General features: G+C 37.0%; 1 long non-coding RNA gene across 5 annotated transcripts in view; it reads left to right on the forward strand.

Annotated features, from left to right (window-relative positions):
* The window catches only part of LOC149119660 (uncharacterized), a 32,015-nt gene extending 23,316 nt beyond the window's left edge, over positions 1 to 8,699 (forward strand). For 2 of the 5 annotated variants that reach the window (XR_016227660.1, XR_016227658.1), the window contains 3 exons: positions 764 to 1,000; positions 1,625 to 1,748; positions 8,578 to 8,699. This is a non-coding gene — a long non-coding RNA (uncharacterized LOC149119660). Of the gene's footprint in view, positions 1 to 763; positions 1,437 to 1,624; positions 1,749 to 8,577 lie in introns of those variants that run through there. The other 3 variants (XR_016227661.1, XR_016227662.1, XR_016227659.1) reach the window with 2 other exon arrangements.
* Positions 8,700 to 14,782: the final 6,083 nt, after the last annotated feature.

Raw genomic sequence — 14,782 nt, forward strand, 5'->3', positions numbered from 1 at the left:
GTTCTGCCTACAATGTCACTGACCCTACTTGGCCGTCCCCTCAGCAGCGGTGGTCACCTTGGAAGCTGGGCCGAGTGAAGGGCTTTTCAGCTTGGAGCCAGCAAGGTCTGTGGCTCTGACCTGGACGTCCTTCGACTCCAGGGCAGCTCCATTTCCAGTGACCCAACTCTTGGCTGGTGAGCTGCCAGGGCTCTTCATAAGCTGACTTCTGCTTAACAAGGCATGCTTCTGAGGCCACTACAATGCTTTCTGCAGGTGCTTTGTTTCTTAGGCCCTTTTCACACACATAGGTTAATTTGTATCTAACCTACCTACCTAACCCTTAGATTTCATTAGTCACCAGTTATACTTTACTTCGTAGAAGCTTATGAAATCCACCAGTTCACTGGATCCATTGTCACCACAGAGAAAAACAAGACTTAGTAACTTTTAAAGAAGTGTATGAATGACACTGTGTAGGTACTAACTTATTTTCAAATAAATGGGTAAATAGCTTTATTTGGAACTTCAATTATATATATATATGTATGTGTGTGTGTGCATATTATATATATACATATATATATAATACATGCAAAATATTATGCCCTTGCTTCCTGGCCGCTTTAGATAATATGAAGTCTATTGTCAATTTAATTACATACTTAATAGGTAATCTATCTTTTTTGTGTTTCTTTTTTTAAAAAAAGATTTATTCATTTGAAAGATAAGAGTTACAGAGAGAGTGAGAGAGAGGTTGTTCATCTGCTTGTTTTCTCCCCAGATGGCCGCAACGGCTGGAGCTGCACCCATCCAAAGCCAGGAGCCAGGAGCTTCTTGCAGGTCTCCCATGCGGGTACAGGGCCCCAAGGACTTGGGCCATCTTCTACTGCGTTTCCAGGCCATAGCAGAGAGATGGATCGGAAGTGGAGAAGCCTGGACTTGAACTGGAGCCCATATGGGATGCGACATTGCAGGCCAGGGTGTTAACCCTCTGCGCCACAGCGCCAGCCCCTCTCTGGTTATTTTTACAGATCACTATATTTAACAATGCTCTGAAATTTCACTATAAAATATCTAGGTGTAGATTTTCTGCTATTTATCTTGTTTAGATTTTATTGTGCTTCTGAGTCTTACAATTGGTGTATTTCATCAGTTCTGGGATTTTTTTTTGCCGTAATCTTTTGCAGTATTTCCTCTTATCACTGAAGTACTATTATATATGCTGGACTTTTTCATTCTTTCACTCTATCTCTTGATCTTTCTTTCATGTTTTCCATCTCTATCTCTTTGTGATGCGTTGTAAGTAAATTCTTTTAATTCATATTTCAATTTACAGGCTCTTATTTTGCTGTATATGAAGTAATATTTATACTATCATTTGAGGTTTTAATTCCAGTCATTTATTTTTAATTTCAGGAACTCAAATTGTTTCATTAAAAACATTCTAAACTCGATTGCATTTTTTCCTTTTCAAGATGATTTGTTCTAGATTATTTAAGTGTTTTAGACATTATGTTTTTTCCATGCAAAGTTGTTCTATTATAATACATTGCTATATAGGCTGATTTTTAGAATGGATTCTTTTCTCATCTTTGCTGTAAATTTTGGATTTTAAACATGCTTCATGAATACTTACCTGCAGGAGCCCTGTTCTGACATCAAGAGAGAATTTTTATTATTCCTGGCAAGTACCTCAATTTTTCATCAGCTCTTCTTGACAATCTGAGATCAACCTGGCATTATTACCTTGGGATTTCCTCAACCAGGTAGGAATTACAATTTGAAATGAAAGCTTTTATACTTGTGTAACTTTATGTAAAATTTTTCATTGGAGAATTTTACCACAACAGGAACACAGGCCATGGTAAGCAAGTTTCTGTGTGTGTGTGTGGAGAGACATCTGGCACACTATTTTACTGTGGACAAATTATAGTTCAAAGGGGTGTCACTACTCCGTCTGTATCATATACCACTCTCAAAACTGATATTCTCTACTGTAAGGGCATTAAAACAAAGGGATCTAGTTTATGAGACTGCAAACCTGCCCATGGATGCTGAAGTGTCAGTTCAAATGATAAAGGCCATAATTTAAAATTCCTTCATTTTGAACCTTGTTTTCATGTAAGTTTCTTTCTGTTCACTAACCTACAAATTGATCTGACATTTACTTCCTTTTAACCTGGTACCTGAGAATGTTTCTTTATTATTTTGGTATTTATTTACATATTTTACCCTTTGGTTTATGTTCCTGGAGTTTCTGTGTTTAGAAACAGGAGGGATAATTTTCTCAATATTTTTTAGAAAATCATAATTATATTTTGATTTACTAATTTTTTAAAGAGAAAAGTATATTTAGTGTTTTTTTTTCACTTGGTGCTACAGAAAAGGTACCTAATCTAAATCAAAGTTTTATTTGCATATTGCATCAGTGATTATATTGCAGATACCTGTATCTAGAAAGAAATAAAAATATGTGTTATACATTAATCAAGTGGCTAAATGGGATTGTCAAGGCCAAAAAATCTTGACAATGAAATATAATCAAATATAACCAGAGATGTAAGTAAAGCCAGTTTTGGTCATAATTCTTATATTTACAATTTATAATTATAATTCCTTACATTTTTAAGGAATCTTCATAAGGTATAAATTCCACATTATCCTATGATATAGGAATACAGGCATCTTTAAATTATCACTTATACTCTTTAAGTACAATTCCCTTTTCAAGCCCTAACTTTCCTCATGGCTTCTTTAGTGTAGCTTAGAAATTCTATGAGTAGTACAAATAAAATCATTTTAATCCCCTTTGAGACAGGGAAGTGGATGGAGCAGTTGAGCCACTGGGGTAGTTGTTATTATCTCAAAACCTACCGGGTATCCGTTTAATTCTTGCTCTAAAATAAATAGTCCCTGCCTGGACCAGATTCATACCAGTTTAGGAAGCCAAGACTTACCTAGCTAGACATACAGCTCATTATATGTTCATTATAATACATTGGTATGCTAAATGGAACACCTGCCAGCCACCATGACAGGCAGTGCCAGACCATATAAGGAGCAAAAAGCAGTAGTAGCTAGATTCTGGGAAATCTCCACCTACTTCCCAGAAAAACCACAAACATTCTTTCCCTTTATTGGAATATGCTTCTCCTTTCATTAAAATATGTATGTGATGTTAAACACAGTTCAGAGACGGGGCCACTCCCTTCCAAGTGGGCCTGTACTCTGACTGTGGAGTGTGTACTTTTGTTTTCTGAAGAAAACACTTGCTACTTGTTCTTCAGTTCACTCCTGAATTCTTTCTTTGATTGAAGTTAAGCAACTGAGTACCAGACAGTCCTTGCTGTCCAATACCACCTTTATCTATGATCAATGTAATTATAACCGAATGCTTTAATATCCCACAGTATTCAAACACAAAACTCTAATGATAGTATTATAGTTCCATGGCTGTTTGCAATGTATTGGTGAATGATTTCATGAAAGTTAGATTTTTATTTTGCAGAAGTGAATTATTTTTTGAGATCACTTTCAAAGAAATAAGAACTTCTTAAGAGCTAGTAAAAAGTAGAAAACATGACTTCTTGATTTTTGTGTCTTTAAAAGAATTGCTAACTCAGTAGGCTAATCCTCCGCCTTGCGGCGCCGGCACACCGGGTTCTAGTCTCAGTCGGGGCACCAGATTCTGTCCCGGTTGCTCCTCTTCCAGACCAGCTCTCTGCTGTGGCCCGGGAGTGCAGTGGAGGATGGCCCAAGTGCTTGGGCCCTGCACCCCATGGGAGACCAGGAGAAGCACCTGGCTCCTGGCTTCGGATCAGTGCGGTGCGCCAGCCGCAGCGCATGGGCCGCAGCGGCCATTTGGGGGGTGAACCAATGGAAAAGGAAGACCTTTCTCTCTGTCTCTCTCTCTCACTCACTGTCTACTCTGCCTGTCAAAAAAGAAAAAAAAAAAAAGAATTGCTAACTGAAAAGAAATTATGATTCTAATTCAGAAAAATTCAGAAAAAAATTATCATTGTAAATTATATGAGAGTATCCAAATCTTCATGGAAAGAAATGAATGAGGAGAGAATGAATGTTTTCTGCATATTATTCATTTCCCTTACTGTTTCTTGTACAATAGACTAGCATCTAACTTGCCTTACCACTTTAGTATGATTATCTTCATTGTTGCCAATACTCTTGAAACTGTGAACAATAAATGACTCCTCCACCCATGCTTAACTGCAAGCTTTTCTGAGCTGCCTTATATACTAAGAACTCATAATAGTCATTTGCCAGCCTATTAAATTTATATCTTATAGTAGTTACCTTTGCTAAAAATCTGATAAGCTGTCTTCATAGAGTCCCTGATAAAATTGCCGGAATCGGCTATAGCCAAAATTGTAACTGGAGCCTGCACAGGTAATTCAGACTCATGTGAGTGTTACTTTATTATTTGTTATGAAGTTAAATCACATGCTTCAGATGACATTTCAGCAGCCATCTTTGGATGAGTGTAAAGACATGATTTATTAATGTGCATGCTGAAGGGACTTACTCCACTCTTTTCTTCTGCACTTATCATGTTTTTTTATCTTGTTGTTGTTGTTGTTGTTGTTGTTTGTTTGTTTTTTGACAGGCAGAGTGGACAGTGAGAGAGAGAGACAGAGAGAAAGGTCTTCCTTTGCCGTTGGTTCACCCTCCAATGGCCGCCAAGGCCGGCACGCTGCGGCCGGCCCACCGCACTGATCCAATGGCAGGAGCCAGGTGCTTCTCCTGGTCTCCCATGGGGTGCAGGGCCCAAGGACTTGGGCCATCCTCCACTGCACTCCCTGGCCACAGCAGAGAGCTGGCCTGGAAGAGGGGCAACCGGGACAGAATCCGGTGCCCCGACCGGAACTAGAACCCGGTGTGCTGGCACCACAAGGTGGAGGATTAGCCTAGTGAGCCACGGCGCCGGCCACTTATCATGTTTTGTCACTTAGTTTCATCCACTTAATGCGCCATTTGTACTAATGCCATACATTTCCAAACCCCTTTCTGAATGGCAAAGTGGATTTGGATTTTTTTATTATTATTTTTCCCCCTGTCTCCTTAAATGTCTGTAATAATAAACCTCTTTCTCAGAAGATGCATGGGTGTTTAAATGATAACAGTGTGCATGTGTGTGGGCAGGCCTGTTGCTCAGTAACACTGGTTCATGTTTACATTTTAGGCCAAAATAAATAATAGAAAAACTTAGAATCCTCATCTTGTTAAAATTAATTAATTAATTAATTTATTTATTTGAGAAAAGGGGACTAAGAGAGAGGGAGAGCTTTTTCCCATCTTGTTGGTCTACTCCTCAAGTGCCCACAAAGGCTGGAGCTGGGTCAAGCTGAAGCTGGGAGCGGGAACTCATTTCAGGTCTCCCACACAGGTGGCAAGAACCTGATTACTCGAGACATCACCGCTTCACTCCAGGTTCTGCATTATCATGAAGCTTGAGTCAGGAAGGGATCTGGATATCGAACCCAGACATCCTGATGTGGGACAGGGTAGCCACTAGACCAAATGTTTGCATTATCATTATCTTTTAATTGACAATTTCAGTGTGTTTTATGAGCATGATTTAAACATAATCTTTTAATACATAAATATACAATAGCCAAAGTAAATTAAACAGAACTTTTTTTTACTTTTTAAAAGTTTATATAAAAGGGAACAAATTTCATGTATTTCATATATACAGCTTTAAGAGCATAATACTTCCCAGCTTCCCTCCTCCTTTTCTTATTTTTCTTTCAATATTTATAATGAAATACTTTCAATTTTCTTTATAATCACAAGCTTGACACTCCACTAAATACAGAATTCAACAAGTAGTAAGTAGAAAAATAGTATGTACAAAAGCTATAAACAATAATCAAATTTCAAAGTGTAAATATTATTCATATGTAATACTTTTTTATACTCTGTATATTAGTTACTGTAAATCAGGGAACATGTGTATGTGTCTTTTTTTGGACTGCTTTATTTCACCAAGTATAAAGGTCTCCAGTTGCATCCATTTTGTTTCAAACAACAGTATTTCATTCTTTTTTTTTTTACTGCTGAGTAGTAGACTATAATGTATAGATACCCTTTATTCAGTCATCAGTTGATGAACATCTGGGTTGATTCCATACGTTAGCTATTGTAAGTTGAGCTGCTATGAACATGGGGGTACAGATAACTCATATGTGATTTCATTTTCTCTGGATAAATTCCAGGAGTGGAAAGGCTAGGTCATAGGGTAGAAATATTTTCAGTTTATTGAGGAATCCATGCTGTCTTCCATAATGGCTGTAGTAGTTTACATTATCACCAACAGTGTATTAGGGTACCTTTCTCTCCACATCTTACTTGCATTTGTTATTATTTATTTATTTATTTATTTGACAGGCAGAGTGGACAGTGAGAGAGAGAGAGAGAGAGAGAGAGAGACAGAGAGAAAGGTCTTCCTTTTGCTGTTGGTTCACCCTCCAATGGCTGCCGCAGGAGCCAGGTACTTATCCTGGTCTCCCATGGGGTACAGGGCCCAAGCACTTGGGCCATCCTCCACTGCACTCCCTGGCCACGGCAGAGAGCTGGCCTGGAAGAGGGGCAACCAGGACAGGCGCCCCAACCGGGACTAGAACCCGGTGTGCCGGCGCCGCAAGGCGGAGGATTAGCCTAGTGAGCCGCAGCGCTGGCCCATTTGTTATTGTTTGATTTGTGGATGGTAGCCATTCTAACTGGGGTGAGGTGAAACCTCATTGTGACTTATGTGAATTTCCTTGATGATTAGTGATTGAGAATCTTTTCATGTGTCTGTTGGCCATTTGTGTTTCATCCTTTGAAAAATGCCTGTTCATATCCTTAGCCCATTTCTTAACTGGATTTCATGTTTTGTTGTTGAGTTTCTTGAGTTCTTTAAGTAGAATCTTTTGTTTCAGGATCGTGTCTAAAATGTGGGTTTGTTTGATCAGGACTTAAAAGTAGATAATGAAGTAAAATGACTGGTTCAGGGTCATCTGGCAAAATAATGTAGACACTATGTTAAAATGGCTGATTCAAGTCATATTTATTGGGGCCTGCATTGTGTGAGACAAGGGGTTAAACTGCTGCCTGTGGTGCTGGCATCCCATATAAGCACTGGTTTGAGTACTGGTTCCTTCACTTCTGATCCAGCTTTCAGTTAATGCACCTGGGCAAGCAATGAAAGATGACCCAAGTGCTTGTGCCCCTACACTCACATGCAAGACCCGGAAGAAGGTCCTGGCTCTTGGCTTCAGCCTGACCCAGCCCTGGTCGTTGTGTCCATTTGGGGAGTGAACCAGCAAATGGAAGACCTCTCTCTCTCTCTGACTTTGCCTCTCCCTCTCTGTAACTCCGCCTTTCAAATAAATAAATAAATCTTTAAAAACGAGTGATCCTTTCTCATTTTAGATCAATTTCAGGCATCTGGCTTTTGGACATCAACTATAGTTTCATCTATTAGTAAGGTATCAAATACTTTAGTTGTGCTATAATGATTAGATTAGATTAGCCTGCTCATTGCAGTATGAGTTGCTGCTTTCAGTACTCTGTGTGTGTGTATACACACACACACACACACACACACACACATATATATATATTCCTATTTACAAAATTTATTTTTCTTACTGCAGGGTTCACTTATGGGATTTTTGTTTTGAATGGCATTGTCTTCTCTGACTGGTTCAGGGACTTCCCACAACCATTTTTGTACTGCAACATGTGCCCCAAGTGGCAGGAATGTCTGGAGACCTTGGCCTTTCTGTTTCTCTGTTAATGTCAACTATCTTGGTGACGTTTTTACAGTGACTTCAATTTCCATTTCGTGACACATCTTAAATTATCAATAATTTAAAACATGTTCACAAATACAATTCAATCATAACAGCTGAGCTTTAGATACTAAGTAGTTCTGTAAGCCATTGATCTTTATTACATGTTTGTAGCAGTTTAATAAATGCATAATAATTATACATCTAGGGTGCCTTAATAGCCATTCTTGGAAATCCGCTTTTACACTATGATAATTGGAGAAGCGTTGGTAAGCAATTTAGAAAGGTAACAAAGAATACAGCTGTGCTTATAATTTGAGTTGTTTGCAATATATATTTGATCATTTGACCTAGTAAACATTTCAGTGATTTGGTTCATTAATGGATCCACTCTCTTTTCTCTGTCATCTTTTCTTAACCAACCACAGACAGAAGCACACACATTTGCTTATATTATCCTCCCAGCCCCGTGGCTCCAGTGTCAGAAAAGTCATCATTCCTCCTTGCCAGAGCAAAATTAATGTCTATCCCAGCCACAGGCAATATGTACTTGCTTCATTTCATGTTGGTCCCTGAAGTTATTTCTAGTTCCTTAGATAATAACTGTTTCCAACTCTTGAGTGGGCTTCTAGTAGAGTATGTAGATTATCCAAATGATTTGCATTTTGAGGTATATCACATTGGGATGTGGTAGATTACACTTTTTGAGTGCTTGCTGTGTGCCAGGCTTGAGGTTACTATTATCTCAATTGTTTTCATGATATCCTTATATATAATTATTATTTTTCCAAATTTATAGGTGGGACACTTATGGCTAAATAATTTTGCAAGTGGTACTTAATCATTAAATGGAAGATGCAGGACCGCAGTCAATGATCAGTCCCCAAAGCCTATGTATTTAACTTTTATGCTGTACAGTTTTGTGTTCCTGGAAATTCTGTTTGCATATAATGAAGACGAATAAATTTAAATTTTTAGTTCCTGTACTGTTGCATCCCATCTTATAATAATTCACTTGAGTTTTCTAGAATAAAGTGCTTTCCTTTTCTTCATGCATGTCATTCCCATGAATGCTTATTAGGGAACAAAATTGGACCTTCCTGTCACTGTAATTTTGTGATGATGTTCAACATAGTGGTAGTGTTTTCAAAGATAATAATCACAACTCTGTAGTGAAACAGAATTATGTGCCACAGACCAAGCTGGCATTCCCACATCCTAGATAGTCTATTTTTTCCTATGAGGACTAGTAGTTGAGTTTGATGTTGCTTAAAAATCCACACATGCTGCCTTCATCATCATATATTTCTAACTGTTTAAATTCAGGAAGTATCCACCTTTGATAGAATTCAGAAGTATTGTTTTATGATCTAATCTACATATGGTTTAAATGTGTTAAACTTTATTTACAGCTATAAATTTTTATAAATCTAATAGTAGCAAAACCTCAACACAGCACCTTCGAGTCTCTTGAGACATGGAGACATTAACATTTAATGTCTCAACAACTAAATTCACCTGTATAGAAAGTTTGAATTATATTAAAGAAACGTATAAAACCTATTAAAGTGAGATGGCTTATGGAAGCTGTATTAATGGAAGTCTAAAACTTTAATGCATAGACTGCAGTTTGATTGTTAAACTTTATCAATATGATAAGTTGTAATGATTCTATTATTCTTTGGGTTTTCAAGAAATACTCCACCTACGGTATTGAACTTTCATTCAAAATTTGTCAAGTATGGTTACTGCAAGTCTAAAATTTATTTGAAAACCCAAAGTAATAAAACATAAATACTTAGTTGCAGAAAATGAGAGGCTAGATCTTTTCCTAGTAAGGTATTTGAAACCTTTAAATACAGCCTGCATGCTATTGAAGCATTACACTTTAGAAACTGGACCAGAGGAAGAGAATCTTTTAGACTTTTACTTTACAAATACTTGACTAGGACAGATTTTTTTCTTATGAATAATAAAGATGCTAAAAATGCTGCATTTGCTTTCATAATGAGCTATTTAGTAGAACACAAATAAGATCTTTCTTTTTTCCCTCTTGAAATAAGTACTTTTTAATGGCTAAAAGTTGGCTAGCTAGCAATATGTATTGCCCTGCACTCTTCAAGGTTAATAGGGGACAAAGCTGATTCATCTTTTCTTAAAATAATTGATGCTATCATTATGGATCATTTAATTTAGGCAATAGACAAACAAAAAGGCAAGAAAAGGATCTAATATCTTAATATGTAATCAGAAAGATTATATTGTTTCTAATATGGCTTGGGCATATAGAAAAGTGATAGATGGAATACTTAAAAGTTCACCTGATACAGATGTAAGCTGGTGATTTAATGAACTAAGTGAATTGAAAATAATTTCATTGAAACATTTTTAACCTTTGATTTTTTTTTTAACTTGACCGTTCATATCCCATGAATAAACTTTTACTTTACGAGTGTACGTCAGCAGTAATTTGCTGTAAAACATAAACATATTTTTGAGTACAGGGGCAGAACATGCATTAATACCATCCATTTTTTGAAGTGTTTTTACTGTTTTGTTTTAAATATGCTATGGATAGTAAATCCAAGAAGTCAAATCAAAATAATGTTTATTGTCAATGAAAAAAAAAATAACTACCTTTATATGGGTCAAGTTAAATAAAAAGCTGTATCTTCTATAATAAAAATCCTTAAAATAGTTAAAATTATGCTTACACAGCTTTGAAACAAAAAAGAAAAAGCTTTTTCCTTATAAATCTATTCTGAATATCTTGTTCTTCATTGCAATTACTCACATTTATATGGAGCTGTTCTGTTTTAAAGCACTTTCATAATTATTATTTCCATCATTCAGAAGTAGATAGAACTTTATAGTTTCAAAAGCAATTTCACATAGGTTATCTACTTGATCCTTATAAGAATCCATGTAAAGTTGTTGAGGATAAGTCTCTTATCCTTAATTTACAGATAAAGAAATAGGCTAAGTGAGGTTAAATGAGTTACTCAGGGCCATAGCTCATAAATGGCAGAGATGGGACAAGCTCAGATTTTCTGACTCTGTCACTAACTTTCTTTGTGACCTTGGAATAAATTTCTCTGTCTCTGTTTCCTCATCTATAAAATAAGGTTTTAGTCAAGATGATCCCTATGGTACCTTATAGTTCCTATGGTTCTACCAGTCTTTGATTTTTAATTCAGTGTTTTTTTTTTTTTAATAACAAATGGTTCCCATTGAAGTTTTAAAAAATCTATGTATGTATTTCTTTATTGGAAAGGTAGAGAGACACAAAGAGAAGCAACATGTGGTGTGATTCACTTCTGAAATGCCCACAACAGCCAAGGCCGTGCCTAGCTGAAGCAGAGAATCAGGAACTCAATTGAGTTTCCCACGTGAATAGCAGGGACTGAGGTACCCAAAGTATCACCTGCTGCCTCCCCAGGTGCCATTAGAAGGAATATGGAATTGGGCATGGATCTAGCATTTGAAACCAGGCACTATGATATGGTGTATGTGTGTCTTAGCTGGTGTCATAATTGATAGGCCAAATGCTGATACCCCATTGATTTTGTATGTGTGTGTCTGCCTATGAGGTTATTATATACTTTCACATACAGTTGTAAGATACAATACAGAGATAGATTTCTTTTACCTTCTGACACCTTCTCCCAGTGATAACATTTTCCAAAATTACAGCACAATACCAGCAGGATATTTACATTAATATAATTAACCAATATGATTCAGATTTCTGTAGTTTATCTTGTATTCATTTATGTGTGTGTAGTTGTTTCTGTGCTATTTGCTCACATGTGTAGGTATTTTACCCACAATCAGAGTCAAATACTGGTTTATAGTTTCTTTTTTATGTTTTTGTCAGGTTTTAGTACTGACCTCAAAATAAGTTGGAAAGTGTCCCACCCATTTATTTCTGGAAGACATTGTGAAAAATTTGTGTCAGTTATTTAAATGTTTGTTAGGATGCTACATTGAAATAATGTAGTCCTATAAATTACTTTCTCAAGAGACTTATTTATGAATTCATTTTTCTATTATTTTATCTATTTCTTTATTTAATTATGGTTTATTTTCCATGATTTTGTTTTGAAAATTAGTATGTTTCTTCTAAATTACCAAATATAGTATGAACATTAATTTGTTCATAGTATTATTATTACCATTCAAAATTTTGTTTATTCATTCATTTGACAAGGAGAGAAAGAGAGAGAGAGAGAGCGCACTCCCATCCACTGATTTACTCCCTAAATTCCTGAAATGGCCAAAACTAAGAGCTGGGATTTCTACTCAGGTCTCTCATGTAGGTGACAAGAACCCAGCTACGTGAACCATCACTTCTTTTTTACAGTGTCCACATTAAGCAGGAAGCTGGAGTCAGGAGTGGGAGCTAAGAGTAGAATTTAGGCACGCTAATGTGGAACGTGGGTGTCTTAACTGATAGGCTAAATGTCTCCTTCTCTTATAGCCATTTTAGGTTGCAGATCATTCGTAGTGATAGCCTCTATTTTATTCCTGCTATTAGTGATTTGTAGCTCTTTTTTTGTCCATTTTGCTCCAAGTTTATCAGTATTATTCTTCAGAAAAATTAGGTTTTTGACTCATTGATTTAATTTCCATTATTTATTTTCCCATTTTTCTATCCTTTATTCAATCTCATTGATTTCTGTTATTTTTATTTGCTTCTTTCTGATTGCTTTAGAATTATTTTTACTCTTTTGAAGTGGGAAGTGAAGTCAAAATCTGAAACCTGTCCTCATCATTAACATAAACGTTTGGTATAAAATTCCATTTCAGCACTGCTTTACATGTATTTTGTATATTTTAATATATTGTGGTCCTTATTTTTGTGTATTTATTTCCTTTCGGACTATTTCTTGGATATTATTGGTATGTATTGTTTAATTATAACTATCTTTTGTGTAATATTTAATTTCTATGTTAGATACTTTCCCATCTCTCTGTTACTGATTTCTAGCTTAATTTCATTATGATTAGAAATCACACTTTATATGATTTTAAATCTTTTAATTTTTTGTGATATGTTTTGTTTCAGAATGAGGTGTGTCTTTGGGACACACCATGGTCCCTTAAAAAACACTGTTCTATTTATGTCGACTAGATTCTGTTATTTTATACTTTTGCTGATTTTCTAGTAGTTCTCTCTGTTGTTCAGGATAATTGTTTAAGGCTCAACTAAAATTGTGGCTCTGTCTCTCATTTTGCATTTGTCAGTTTGGATTTTATACATTTTTTTTGACAGGTAGAGTTAGACAGTGAGTGAGAGAGAGACAGAGACAGAGAGAAGGTCTTCCTTCCATTGGTTCATCCCCCAAATGGCCGCTACGGCCAGCGCTGTGCCAATCGAAGCCAGGAGCCAGGTGCTTCTCCTGGTCTCCCATGCAGGTGCAGGGCCCAAGCACTTGGGCCATCCTCCACTGCCTTCCCTGGCCACAGCAGAGAGCTGGCCTGGAAGAGGGGCAACTGGGACAGAATCCGGCACTCCAACCGGGACTAGAACCCAGGGTGCCGGCGCCGCAGGCAGAGGATTAGCCAAGTGAGCCGCGACGCTGGCTGATTTTATACATTTTTAACTTTTGTTTGGTGCTTACACACTGGGGATCTGGATGGTTTCTTGGATTGATCCTTTCATTCTTACAAAATGTTTCTCTTCATCTCTAGACGATTTCTTTGCTCTGAAATCTCTGTTGTTTTAAGTTGATTGTCTTCTCTTATTCTAGGTCTTATTTTTTGGTTCTCAGCATGAATGGTGACTTTTTATTCTACCATGGACTTTTTGCCTATTATGTTAAGAGACATTATGTCATACTAGTTTAGTTGACAAACATGTTGTTCAGGTTTGTGCACCCTGATCTTAGCCTATCTTTTTGTATTTTGATTGAAAAAAACATTATAATTTTCAGAGATTTTGTGTTGTTATTTGATTTTCTTTTTCTATCTATTGCCTCAGGACTCCGTCTCATGCTTCCTGTTCCCTAAATGGTTTCCACAAGCCCTCTCCTGGGTGGAAAGGGTTGTGTAGGAACTCCAACATGTTTCCCAAATAGCCCCATATCTCTGTGCCAAGTGAAGGAGGATCTCAGCTACTGAGGACATAGAAGCTTCAAGGATTGAATCACTTTTTCCAGTTATGTCACTTTTGCCTACTCCTATTCTTTTCCTTCCACATTGTGTGTGTGTGTGTGTGTGTGTGTGTGCTTGATACCGGGAGAAGAGTCCAGTCTACAAAGAGAAAAACTGTTACCTAAGCTGGACACTTTTTAAGATTGTGCCCTTTGTCTAGTTCTATACGCCTTCATGTCTCAAGTCCAGCCTGGAAAGTCTTAGATCCATAAGACAGAAACAAGCTTCCTGGACTACACCATTGATTATAGCTGCTCCCATTTTATGAGTTTCATCAGCCAACTCTTTCAGTCAACTTTTCATTAATTTAATGAAAATACCTGAGAGAAATATTTTGGGGGGGAAGAAAGGTTTATTTCAAGTTAAACCTCAGAGATTACAGTTCAGGAGTGGGTGATCCTATAGCCTGGTATCTGTGGTCATGGAGGGTGCAAAGGATGATCACATGGTAAGCCAGAAAGAAGAGAAAGAAGAGCTAGGCCAAATTCGCACTCAAAATATCCAAACCTCTCATGAGAACCACCCCTGAGGGTATTCTCACAATGACCTAACCACCTCCCACTTGTCCCACCTCTGAGATACTAACATTAGATCAAGTCTCCATTCTTAATTCATCGACCATGACCACTGACATCAGAATTTAAAACATTTGCATGAGTTTTTGGGAGACAAGTTCTACTGTACCCTTAACACTCACCTTGATATCTCTGTGTGGAAAAAGAGAATTAATGTTAGTGGTGCAAAGAGATTTCTCAGACCTGTGACTTGTTATTGGGTGCTTTATGCCTGGCCCTCATCTATTGACTTGTATGTGTCTGTGAAGTGGAGTCTTGGGTTTCATATGGACA

This window comes from Oryctolagus cuniculus, chromosome X, assembly GCF_051225735.1.
Source record: "Oryctolagus cuniculus isolate XC-2025 breed Fujian yellow rabbit chromosome X, ASM5122573v1, whole genome shotgun sequence".
NCBI classification, from domain to species: Eukaryota; Metazoa; Chordata; class Mammalia; order Lagomorpha; family Leporidae; genus Oryctolagus; species Oryctolagus cuniculus.